Here is a 12504-nt window from a genome sequence, read left to right as displayed (position 1 = left end):
TTTTTTGTCTTTTTGCAATTTCTTGGGCCGCTCCCGCAGCATATGGAGATTCCCAGGCTAGGGGTCGAATCAGAGCCGTAGCCACCGGCCTACTCCAGAGCCACAGAAACGCAGGATCCGAGCCATATCTGCAACCTACACCACAGCTCATGGCAATGCTGGATCCTTCGTTAACCACTGAGCCACGACAGGAACTCCTGTCTCTGCATTCATCAGTGTACAGGGGCAGCTGAGATTTTGGCCACAGGAGCAGCCCCAGCTTTGCAGCAGGAAAGACCCAGTGAGGGTCTGGCTCTGGGTGGAGAGTTTACACAGAGGGTGACCAACCATCCTAGCCTGCCTGGGATGGAGGGGGCTCCTGGGATGCCAGACTTCCAGTGCTACAACTGGGTCAGCCCTGGGCAAACTGGAAAGAATTGGTCATCCTAGAGTGGGGACCAGTCCCTCCCAGGCCACAAGGTCAGGGGGGTTGGTCATTTGTTCAATTCTGAATGGGGTGCTGTTGGCCCCACCTGCGGCACTGGGGTAGGGGGACTGACTAGGGGTGGGGGTGGGGGTCCAGGGCAAGCAAATGCAGACCCCCATGCTCTTAGAAGCCTCCTTTCCTCCCTGGCCCCCATGGAGCCACAAGCTCTTTCTCAGAAGAGTTGGGCTCAGCCCAGGGAAACGATAATTCTGCCCCAGACCCAGACCGAGTTCCTCATGCCCTACCCCCACCACCCACAAACTTGGAAAACCATCAAGGAGCAGCGGCCTGGAGGAGACAACTCACAAGACTAGGGGCAGTCACTTCTCTGGAGCCTCAGTTTCTCTCCTCTTAACACAAATGCTTAACATTTCCCCACTGCTATGCACCAGATGTGGTACCTCTATCAGCTCATATGCTCAGGGCAGTCTTGGGGGTGAGGAAGCGAGGCTGTACGGTGTCCAAGGTCACACAGAGTAAGTGACAGAGCCAGGTTTAGGCAGCCAGAAAAAAGCCCTCCATCTCCACCCCTGGCCTGTGATGGTGCCGGCTGCGAATCTGAGGGCTGATGAATCTTCTCTATAGCAGCAAGTGCTCTATGTAAGGGGAAGGAAGTAAATTAGCAGCAGGTAAGCTACTTCAAGGTAAGACTTGCACTGCAAGAGCTGCCTTGTAGAGGAGCAAACATTGCTAAGGGGATACAGGTTCATGGCATCTGTGTGAAGCACACAGTAAAAGCACAGCTCATGGCCCCCTAAACACCTGTAAGAGGAAAGCATTCAAAATGAGCAGGTTTCCACTGCTACAAGCAGAACCCAGAATGCCTACAGTGGTCGAAGCAATATTTCATGTAAGAGAAATATTGGGAAGAAACATACAAGTCCCATACCATGGAAACCTGTTCCTTGATGGAATAAGATGCAGGATTAAAAGTCATATTTATGTTGAATGCTTATAAAGCACTCCCACCTTATTGGGTGGAAAACCAGGGTATAAAAATGTATATAAACAAGGTCCTACTGTCTAACACAGAAAGCTACACTGTCCTATAATATTTATTAATTTACTTATTTTTGTCTTTTTGCCTTTTCTAGGGCCACTCCCACGGCATATGGAAGTTCCCAGGTTAGGGGTCGAATCGGAGCTGTAGCTGCAGGCCTACGCCAGAGCCACAGCAACATGGGATCTGAGCCGCGTCTGCGACCTACACCAAAGCTCATGGCAACGCCGGATCCCTAACCCACTGAGCAAGGCCAGGGATCAAACCTGCAACCTCATGGTTCCTAGTCGGATTCATTAACCACTGAGCCACGATGGGAACTTCTATACTGCCCTATGATAAATCATAATGGAAAATAATATTTTAAAAGATAATTATATATGTGTATAACTGAATCACTTTGCTGTATAGCAGAAATTAACACAACATTGTAAATCAACTATATTATTTTATTTATGTTAGGAAAGAAATAGATTTATTAAAACAGGACGCTTGTGAGAGATGCAAGCGGGCAGGCACAGAAGCTCTGCCAAATCAACTATACTTTAATTTAAAAAATTTTTAAAAAGGAGTTGCCATTGTGGCTCAGCAGGTCAAGAACCCAACATAGTGCCCATGACTATGCAGGTTTGACCCCTGGCCTTGCTCAGTGGGATAAGGATCTGGCATTGCCGAAAGCTGTGGTGTAGGTCACATATGTGGCTCAGATCCAGTGTTGCTGTGGCTGTGTGCAGGCCGGCAGCTGTAGCTATGATTCGACCCCTAGCCTGGGAACCTCCATATGCCATGAGTGTGGCCCTAAAAAAACAAAAGACCAAAAAAAAAAAATTAAAGAAAGTGAAATACATGTTGGTGTTTTAATTTATCAAAAATTAGTTCTCTTGGAATTTCCCTCGTGGTACAGCGGAAACCAATCCGACTAGGAAGCATGAGGTTGTGGGTTTGATCCCTGGCCTTGCTCAGTGGGTTAAGGATCTGGCTTTTTTGTGAACTGTGGTGTAGGTTCAGATACTGCGAGGCTCAGACCCTGCGTTGTTGTGGCTGTGGCATAGGCCAGCAGCTGTCGCTTCAATTGGAACCCTAGTCTGGGAATCTCTATATGCCAGGCAGCCCTAAAGAGAGAGAAAAAAAAAATAGTTCTCTTGTGGAGCAAGTTAAGGACTCTGGAGCAGTCTTTACTGGTCATCCCTTGGTTAACCCCCTCCTCACTCTTCATACCCAATTTGTGTGCACCCTCCTCAGGAAAAGCCTGTCCTGACCATCCTGCCCCATCCTACTATCCAGAACGCTGTGCCCTTCCCCAGTGTGCATGGCAGTACCTGATAAATGTCTATTTCCCTGGAAGCTCCAGGAGAAAACTTTGTCTGTTTTGTTCACTGTGGCACCTCCTGGGCCAAGCACAGTGCCTGGCACATAGGAATAAAAACTGCTAATATTTATCAGGTGCTCCTTTATGCCAGCCAACTTGCTAGGCTCCTGATACACACCAATTTGTTTCATCATCACAATTGCCTTGTGAGGGAGGTACTATTAGTATTCCCCTTTTATAGATGATAAAACCAAAGCCCAGCAAGATTTAAGTAACTTGCCTAAGGTCACCCAGCTAATAAGTGGCAGAGCCAGGGTTTGAACCCAGGCTGGCTGATTACAGAGCCTACATGCAATCACGATAAATGTTTGTTGACTAAGCGTATGAGTTATCCCAGCTTCTACTGGCTGGCTTTGCCAGCTATGATTGGTCTAATGGGATGCAGTGCTTCCTGCTGCTAACACAATGCAAGTGGCTGGCATGCACAGCAGGAATTACAACCAGCAAAGCCAATGGGCATTAATTTCCCCTCTCTCTCTCTGAGTCCAGTGGAGCTCTTGCCTGGGAACCAAGGCCTTTTGGGAAAAATGTGGTCCTGGGACTTAACTTAAGCCTGTTACTGCTGGAAGAGCCCCATCTGAAAGTGAAAGGCGTGGCTCCTTGTGCCTCCACTTGGGTAACAGGATTTAATATCCAAACACTGTGCAACTTCCTCATCCATGGACTTTCCTAAATGATCGTCTGTGTGCTAAATGCGGTCATGCTTCCGTCAGCTCATGGATGAGAGTGATTGCAGCTGCCACGGGCTGGAGTTGACAGCAGGACGGCAGGCCCCCCCATCCCCGTGGCCTTAGCACTGCTTGTATGGCTTGGCTGGTGCAGCCAAAGGCCATTTGGTGCCTATAAGGAGCATTTGGCTCCTTAGTTGCTTTTGGGTGGGGGGTTGGGGTGGGGAACAGTTCTTATGCAACTTAATACCATGGAGACAAAGAGAGGAAGCATTAGGTACCCAAAGCCAGCAGAGCTTAGCTTCAGCCTGTATTTACTGACATAAGGTGGTCAGTTACTGAGAAAAATAAGAAAGAAAAAAACAAAAGAAAAGAAATGCTTGTGGAATTCTGGAAATATGTGGATGGGCAAGGATTGTACCCGACAGGATAGGGGTAGCTGAAATCTGATCGTCATCTTTGTAATCTGCTGGGGACTCACTGCAGTCCCTCCCCCACAAGAGGTCCACTTCCTTTATGACCCTATGCCCATTTCCCTGAAAATGGGGAAAACCATAGGAAAATGGGCCATTTTCCCCAAGTGGCCATTCTACCTCCTAAGAAGTGGGGGCTCAGGAAAGGGCCTAGGTGGATCTCAGCCCAAGTTGGAAAGACCACAAAGCCTGTGGCTTCTCTAGCAGGAGGTCAGCTGCTGGTGCAGCAGTTTTCAAACTGACCCACCACAGGACGCTTTATTCAAGTGAAAGCAAAGTTCTCATAAAATAGAGAACAGAGACATTCTGATGAAAAAAACCCAGCTCTGGAGAGAAGGGGGAACCACATCCAAATGCCTGCCCTCCCCACCCCCTCCCTCCACACCCTCTCTGATACAAGGGAGGGCTCACTGGCTGCCATTCACTAATATGAATATCTGAAGAGGAAACTGGCCACTCTGGAACTGACCATGGCCAGGACACCATGTTCTGTCCAACTCTAGCCTCCACTCTGGGCAGCCCCAGGAGCTAGCTTCTGGGATGGGAGTCTGCAGAGTGAGTCAGGCCCCAGAGGGAACAAGGGCTCTCCAAGGCTCACTGGGTCAGCTTAGGCTGGACAGTGGCTGGCACAGGAGCTGGTCCCAGACCTGGAAGGCGGGATAGCAATCTAATCTAGAAAGGTGCTCCAGGGAGTTCCCTGGTGGTCTAGTGGTTAGGATTTGATGCTTTCACCACCACAGCCCAGGTTCAATCCCTGGTCTGGGAACTGAGATCCCAGACTAAGCCACTGTACACTGAGACTCCCCCCACCCCCCAAAAAAAGATGAGAGAAAGGTCCTCCAGACTCGGTGGTTTTCCTTAGGAGTGTAGCAGCTGAAGAAATCCATGCGTTTAAGCCACCCCAAGCACTGGGCCTGGGTTTGGCCCTAAAGGTACAGAGATGCACTCTGGGCCTCAGATCTCAAAGGACTCTGATTGGGTAGGGAGAGCCAGAGCTGCATGATGGAGTACTGGTTGCAAACAACACAAACCAGCTTAGTATTCCTGGGGTACTTCATGGAATTTAAAGTCAGAAATGCAGCTGAACCTCAGGAATGGACTTAGGGAACAGAAGGGGCCCAGAGCCCCTTCTCCATCACTGCCCACCTGCCCTGCCTGCTTGCTCCCTGCATCCCTAAATCCCAGGCCTTTGAAAATCCCCACTTTTTTTTTAGGGCTGTACCCGTGGCATATGGAAGTTCCTGGGCTAGGGGTTGAATCCTAGCTGCAGCTGCTGGCCTACACCACAGCCACAGCCATGCCAGATCTGAGTTGCATCTATGACCTACACTGTAGCTTACAGCAACACCGGATACTTAACACACTGAGAGAGGCCAGGGATTGAACCTGTATCCTTACAGACACTATATTGGGTTCTTAACCCACCAAACCGTAACAGGAACTCCCTGAAAATCCCAGATTTGACACCACTGAAGGCAGTCGGCTCATTAGCCCAACCAGGGGTGGACAGGGGAGAGTCATATTCTGGAAGCAAAGTACCGTCATGCTGATAATCCAATAGGTATCCCCTATCTCAGATGTTTATATTTTCAATTCATGCATTCAACAAATATTCACACAATATGTGATTCTAGGGATACCACAGAATCAAGTTCCTGTTCCTGTCTTCATTCAATCTGGCAGAGACAGAAACTCAATGAGCTGACAGAGCTGGTGGTAGCAGGTGTTATGAGCCCTGCAGATACTGGGGGTGGGGGAAGAACTGCACCTGTGAAAGCTTAGAGGCAGAAGGCCCCCTGACCACAAGTCAACATCAGGAGAGGTCAGGAAGGTGGCAGGGCCAGTTTCAACTTACTGGAAGGATCTTATAGCTTTTGTTCTGAGTGGGATGAAAAGCCATGGAGGGTTGTGAATCTAAATATGGGAGTCAGCCAGTTTCTTCTTAAAGGGCTTGCTTATAAATATTTTAGGCTTTGTTTTTTTCTGCTGCATCTACTCAACTCAACTCTTGAGGGTGTGGAGTAAAGCAGCCCTAGATGCTGTTTAAATGGATGGGCAGCACTGTGTTCCAATATTTATGGACACTAAAACTTAGATTTGATAAAATTTTTAGTTGTCACTGTTCTTTTTTTCCCCAGTCATTTAAAAACAGAAACACTCTTCTTAGCATCTGGGCTATACATAAATTTCCAACAGGCTGGATTTGGCCCTCAGGTCTTCCTTTGCCCACCCCTGCCTTAATACTTTAAAAGGTTACCCTGGCTGCTGTGTTGAGAGCAGACTAAAGCAGGAGACAACAGGAAGCTGGGTTTGGAAAATGTGATAGTTAACTTTTAAGTGTCAACTTGCCCGGGCCACAGGGTACCCAGGTTTAGGTGGGTGTCAATCATTCTGGGTGTGTCTGTGAGGTGTTTCTGGGTGAGATTAACACCTGAACTGGTGAAATGAGGAAAGCAGATGGCCCTCCCCAATGTGAGTGGGCCTCACCAAACCAGCTGAAGATCAAACAAGAACAAAAAGGTGGAGCAAGAGCGAACTCCTTGGCTGACGGCTACCGGTTTTTCACTGCCTTTGGATCCAAACTGAAACGCTGGCTCTCCCAGGTCTCCAGCTTGCTGATGGGAGACACTGGGACTTGGCCTCCAAAACTCTGTGAGCTCATTCCTTATGAGTCTCTCGCCATATATATGCACACTTTACTAGTTCCGTTTCTCTGGACAACACAGTTTGAAACTCGGTTCCTATCAGAGATGAAGGGGGCATTAACTGCAGGGTTACAGTGGCTATGTGAGCAGCAGCTGGAATAGGGACGTATTTCGAAGCCAGAGCCAATGCGAGTGATGGACAGCCTGCTTATGGGCGGTGAGATGGGGGTCAATCAAGGGGGAGTGGCATACAGGAGGCTTAAGAGCTGGAAACAAGAGGGGAACCATGTATGTCTCCCTGAGCGATCTATAAAGATTCTGTTCTAAAAAACACCATCACTCTGGAACCAAAAAGGGGAACAGATGGGTGTGGGTAGAGGAAACAGTGACAAGGCTGTTCAAACAATGGTCCAGTCATTCTACAAGGAGGTGGGGTGCTTCTGGCAGGTGCTCAGATGCCTATATGGGAAACTCCACCTTGAGGTCTCTTGTGGTATTTTAACACATTGCCCCAGTAGAAACTGGCCAGGGTGGTAAGAACTCACTCGTCACTCTGGGAAGTGCAGTGGAGGGTGGCAGCTTGTGAACCATGAGGTGCTCTATCTGCCTTCTACAACCTAAGTATCATCTTGGCACTGAAATGAACCTGCAACAACTTCCTGTATCTATGGGGCAACTTCCCAGTTCTCAGACCTTGTCACTAGAGCCCCAAAGTTTGGATTTTGTAGCTAAAAACCTGATGGATGATTTCTCAACCCTCAGAGTACTGAGCTTCAGTCCAAACACCTTTCCTGGCTGGGCACTTGCTCATCTGCTCCACTATGATGTTCTTCAGGTTCTTTACGATCTCACAATAAAACTGTCTACCCCAGTGAATGCCAAGAAGAATGGAATCGTGGGCCGGGGGGGGGGGGGGCGCCGTGGAGGAGAGTGGTAGTGATTTAGACATGAGTAAGGAGGAGACAGCAGGGCTATAATGAAGGCAAGGGCTGCCCTGCCCCTGAGCTTCTGCAGCACCTCAGGGTCCCCAAGATCTTGTGTGGCCTCTTTTATACCTGCATCACCTGCACTAGTTGGCTGTGAAGTTGGGGAAGGTATGTCCTTCATATGTGAAGTGCAGAGCACCTGACATTGGAGGAGCTCCTTGCTCTGCCCTTTCAGACACTGACTGCCCGTCCCTTTCAACCCAAAGCTTTCCCGATACCCCCAGCCATCTGCTGGGCCTCTCTCTGAATCATTTCTCCCCAGTGCTGCTCCAAAGCCACCACGTCATCCTTTCCAAAAATACGCATTTAGTCTTTCAGGTCAGCATCAGGGAGCCTCCAGTCAAAAACAAAAACAAAAACAAAAAAAACCCCAAACTCAGCACCTAATGGTTTTGGTAACAGGAGAGATCTGTTCACCTGCTTTTTCAACAGCCTCCCAACCACCTGAGTTGAGTGCTTGAGATTAACCTCTGGTCCTCTGACCCCAGCTCCCTCGGGAAAAAGGATCAGCACTGCTCTTTGTCACAGGAGCTGGCTTTCTCATGCTAACACTCCCCACCCCACCCCCCCCCTTCATGAACTTGGGCTCTGAAATCAACTTTCTCTCCCAGTTTCATTTCTACGCAATAATGTGAAACTGCACTGAATCTCAGAGATACCACTAGCCTCTCTCAACACACCTTGCCCAATGTTGCAACCCGTCTACTAAGCATGGTGGCCACCTCATACTTGAGGATCTTTGGATCTGGAGTAACTTCTCTCTCTCCACTTCTCCATTCCAGAAACTTGCAAACACACTATGGCTAATGTGTCCTAGTAAACTCCTTCCACTTCTAAGTTTGTTAAACCAGTTGCTGGTGGACCATATACCTGGGGGATGGGATGAGAAATGTTGCTTCTGCACACTGAGTCTCTCTCAGACTTAAAACTGGACACACCCTACTGGGGAGGTGAAACAGAGATGGCATCAAGAACTGAGATTAAGCACACTAAAATATATTATCCCATACTATAGTGGTTGAAAACCTATTTCCTGGTTTCCACGGCCTTCCTTCTTTGGCCAAACCTGTGGCATATGAAGTTCCCTGGCTGGGGATTGAACCTGCACGATAGCAGTGACCCAAGCCACTGCAGTGACAATGCTGGATCCTTAACTGCTGCACCACAAGGGAATTCCTGGCTTTCCTTTCTCGAACATATTGAATATGCAATTTGATTTTTATGTAGCCAGTTATCTTTTCCTTTGTGATTTATTCCATTGCCTTGAGATTTAAATCTTTTTCCCAGTCTGAAGTCTAGATTAAAAGGGACTTTTTTCTTCTAAATTTGAAAAGAAAAAAGTTTCCTTTCGTTTAACTATCCACCCCATTAATAAGCATGGACACTGGTGTAGCTGGCGCTAAGGAGTCCCTGTTCCCACAGCCACTTAATGTCATATCATTTCCTTTCCCACCACTGATTCATGGTGCCTGCTTTAATGTAATGTTATCTATTATCCCCCATACATTAGTTTTAATAACTTCTTTCTGGGAATAAAGACATCTATAGGAAAGTCTAAAAGCCAATTTAAAAGTTACCCCATGGATAGACCTAGAGATTATCATACTAAGCGAAGAGAAAGACAAATATCATACATTACTTATATGTGGAATCTAAAAAAAATGATACAAATGAACTTATTTACAAAACAGAAACAGACTCACAGATCTTGAAATCAAATTTATAGTTACCAAAGGGGAAAGGTTATGGTGGGGAGGGATAAATTAGGAGTTTGGGATTAACATATACACACTACTAAATACAAAATAAACAACAAGGACCTTCTGGGAACTCCACCTAGTATTTTGTAATTACTTATCTGGGAAAAGAATCTGAAGAAGAACGGATATATGTGTATGCATAACTGAATCACTTTTCTGTACACCTGAAACTAATAACTGTAAATCAACTATACTTCAAAAGAATTTTTTAAAAAATTTACCCACAACTGCTGCCTTCACATAGTATCATGTGTGGCCTCTATCTTACATATAAACATACATTGTATAATTCACATATTCCTAAAAGGGTTCATCTGAACAAAATCTATCCTGAAGTGATTAGTAATTATCCAACCCTGCTAGACTAATTTTCACTCTTCCAATTCCCAAATATGCCTCCTATTAGTACCCTTGGGACAAAATTCCCAAAGGGGAAAGTCCTAGGTAAGAACAACTGAAACTTCTGCTATACCTTGTCAACCTGCCCTCAGCAAGGGTGGGTACCAATCTGCATACACTCCCTTCCAGAGGGGAGGGAAGGACTTACAAAAAAAACAACAAAAACAAACAAACAAAAAATCAACAAACTCTGTGCAGCTGCTGGTCTGCAGAAGGAAAGGTGTGTGTTCTTGACCATGACTCACATTTGTGACCCAGTGGCAGCCTCAGGCATGTGAATGTGCCAGCAGAAAGTGAAGAGTTAACAGATTCTTAAGAGCCAACAACAGTTCTCCTGGACACAGAACACCAAATACAGCAAGGGAAGTAGCCTTTAAAAAAAATGGAAGTTCTCCCTCAATGGGGCCTGGCTGACCATCTGGGGCTAACATGGTGACCTTTGGTCTTCTGGCAAGGGAGCAAGACGGCTGAGCATTAACACCCGGTGCCACGAGTCTGCCCCCTGACTGGGGGCACTGAGGGGCTGCAGACAGCACTGACCAACTTCTACTTCCTGCAACCGCGGACAGGCTGACCACGAACCTGGCAGCCGTTCTCACAGACTCCAGCAACTTCAGGAGAGGGTATTTGAGGCCAATCAGTCATTATATTTAGAGACATTTAGAAAGAGCAAGCAGCGGGAAATTCTTTCCCACAATTATTGAGATGTCACAGGACAATGTTTCAATACATAAAGGGAAGCTGGGAGAGCACCCCGAAAACCTTCTACTGGAATCAAAATCACAGCCAAGAGCTGTGCTTCCACCAAAGAAAGAGACGCTTTCCGAGGCCCTGATCCCTAGGGTGTTAGTCCGTTGTAGGAACCATGGTGGCCATGCAGGAGGCTCCTTGTATGGCCAGACACAGATATCGCCCTTCCTTGAACTCTACAGAAGTCTCCAACTACTTCCAAACTAAGAAAGAGGGCAGAGTTCCCGTTGTGGCTCATTGGAAATGAGTCTGACTAGGATCCATGAGGACACAAGTTCAATCCTTGGCTTTGCTCAGTGGGTTAAGGATCTGGCATTGCTGAGAGCTGTGGTGTAGGTCGCAGATGTGGCTTAGATCTGGTGTTGCTGTGGCTGTGGTGTAGGTTGGCAGCTGCAGCTCTCGGATTCAACCCCTAGCCTGGGAACCTCCATATGCCACAGGTGCAGCCCTAAAAAGCCAAAAAAAAAAAAAAAAAAAAAAGGAAAAAGAAAGAAAGAAAGAAAGAGGACTCAACAAGACTAGGAATCTGCCTCAGATCCAGCCCTGGCGAAGGCTGGAGGCAGGAGAGAACCAGTCCCATCTTCGGAGTTGAGGGAGTCCCCACAAGTGCCTGTACTTACCCTCGGGGAGGTGGTTCCACTGAGTCAGAGGAGCTGTTTCAGGCAGAGGTGCACGCTGCCTCCAAGACAGCACAGGAGAGAAATAAACACGGACACTGTTTTGTAATCAATGACTTTTTTTTATCTTTGAAAATGGAAGCAAGTGTTTTGACAGAATACGATGGCCGCTCTATAAGAGCCGATCTAAGAGTCATTCACTAGTTCTCCTCTGATATAGCATGGCTTAAAAAAAAAAAAAAAAAAAAGACAAAACAGGAAAGATAATCCACAGAGCTTTCAGGCGCCAACTCTGAGCCTGGCAGGGCATCGTTCATTAAACAAGCCACAAGCTGCACACTGAGGTCAGGACAACCTTGCCTTGCCCTCCTCTTCTCTCTGAACCACATCCCTGATGGTGCTCCACCACCACCAATAATTTTGTTTACTTAATTTGATATTAGAACCTTAGAGCATTCCTAAATCTTAAAAATGAAGGTCCTCTGCAGACGATGTTGATGAACATGTACGGCTTTGAATATGTCACTGTAATTACTCTTTTCTTTATATCTCATTATCCACTTTAACATTTAAAACACACACACACACACACACACAAAACCACACCAAACATTCAGATGCCCTGAAACCGTGGAGACAGCAACCCCAGGATGGATTGAGAACATGACACCTGCTTGTGGACACTGCCCCCAGCTCAGCCGTGCGTCCCAACCCACCACCGCGGTGCTCTGCCTCAGCCTGGTTCCCTGCCCTGACCCTGCATGAGCACATGCAAGCATCCCCGCCATGGTGCCAATGCCGCGACATGATCCACGTTCCATCACAGACACTCAGCCCTTCCAAAGCAGAGGCTCCATCTGGTTTCCTAAGACATGCACTTGGAAAAAATGGAAAGGGAGAGAAGTTCTAGCTAGCCCAGGAGCAGGGCAGGCCATCAGAGCTCAGTGTCCAGCCCTGTCTGAGCAGCCTCCGTGCAGTTGCAGGGGTGAGTGGGTTAGTCTGTGGGGACGGTGCACAGGGACTTGCTATATATCACCAAAGCTGTGGCAGACGGCTGCCCCTCCACCCTTCTCAGTCTCAGTCCTCAACAGCACCCTCTGGCCTTGACTTAGCAGAGTGCAGTGTGGACTGAAAGACAGCAGGAAGGAAAAGCTGGGGGAGCCCTGAGAGAGGGGACTGCCTGCAGGCCTGAGGGAGAGGGAAGGACAGGCAGGAGTGAGGCAGGGGGCAGGGGTGGCAGGCAGTGGCACTTCTTCCTCTAGCACAGTGCAGGGACAGGGACAACACCAGACACACAGGAAAGCAGAGGATCATGTGGGGCCAGCGCTCCCCTCTAAGCCCCCTAGTCTGTGCCCCCTGCCCCGGTACTCA

This window comes from Phacochoerus africanus, chromosome 15 (genome assembly GCF_016906955.1).
Source record: "Phacochoerus africanus isolate WHEZ1 chromosome 15, ROS_Pafr_v1, whole genome shotgun sequence".
In the NCBI taxonomy this organism is placed as follows: Eukaryota; Metazoa; Chordata; class Mammalia; order Artiodactyla; family Suidae; genus Phacochoerus; species Phacochoerus africanus.
Note: the sequence above shows the minus strand (reverse complement) of the source record.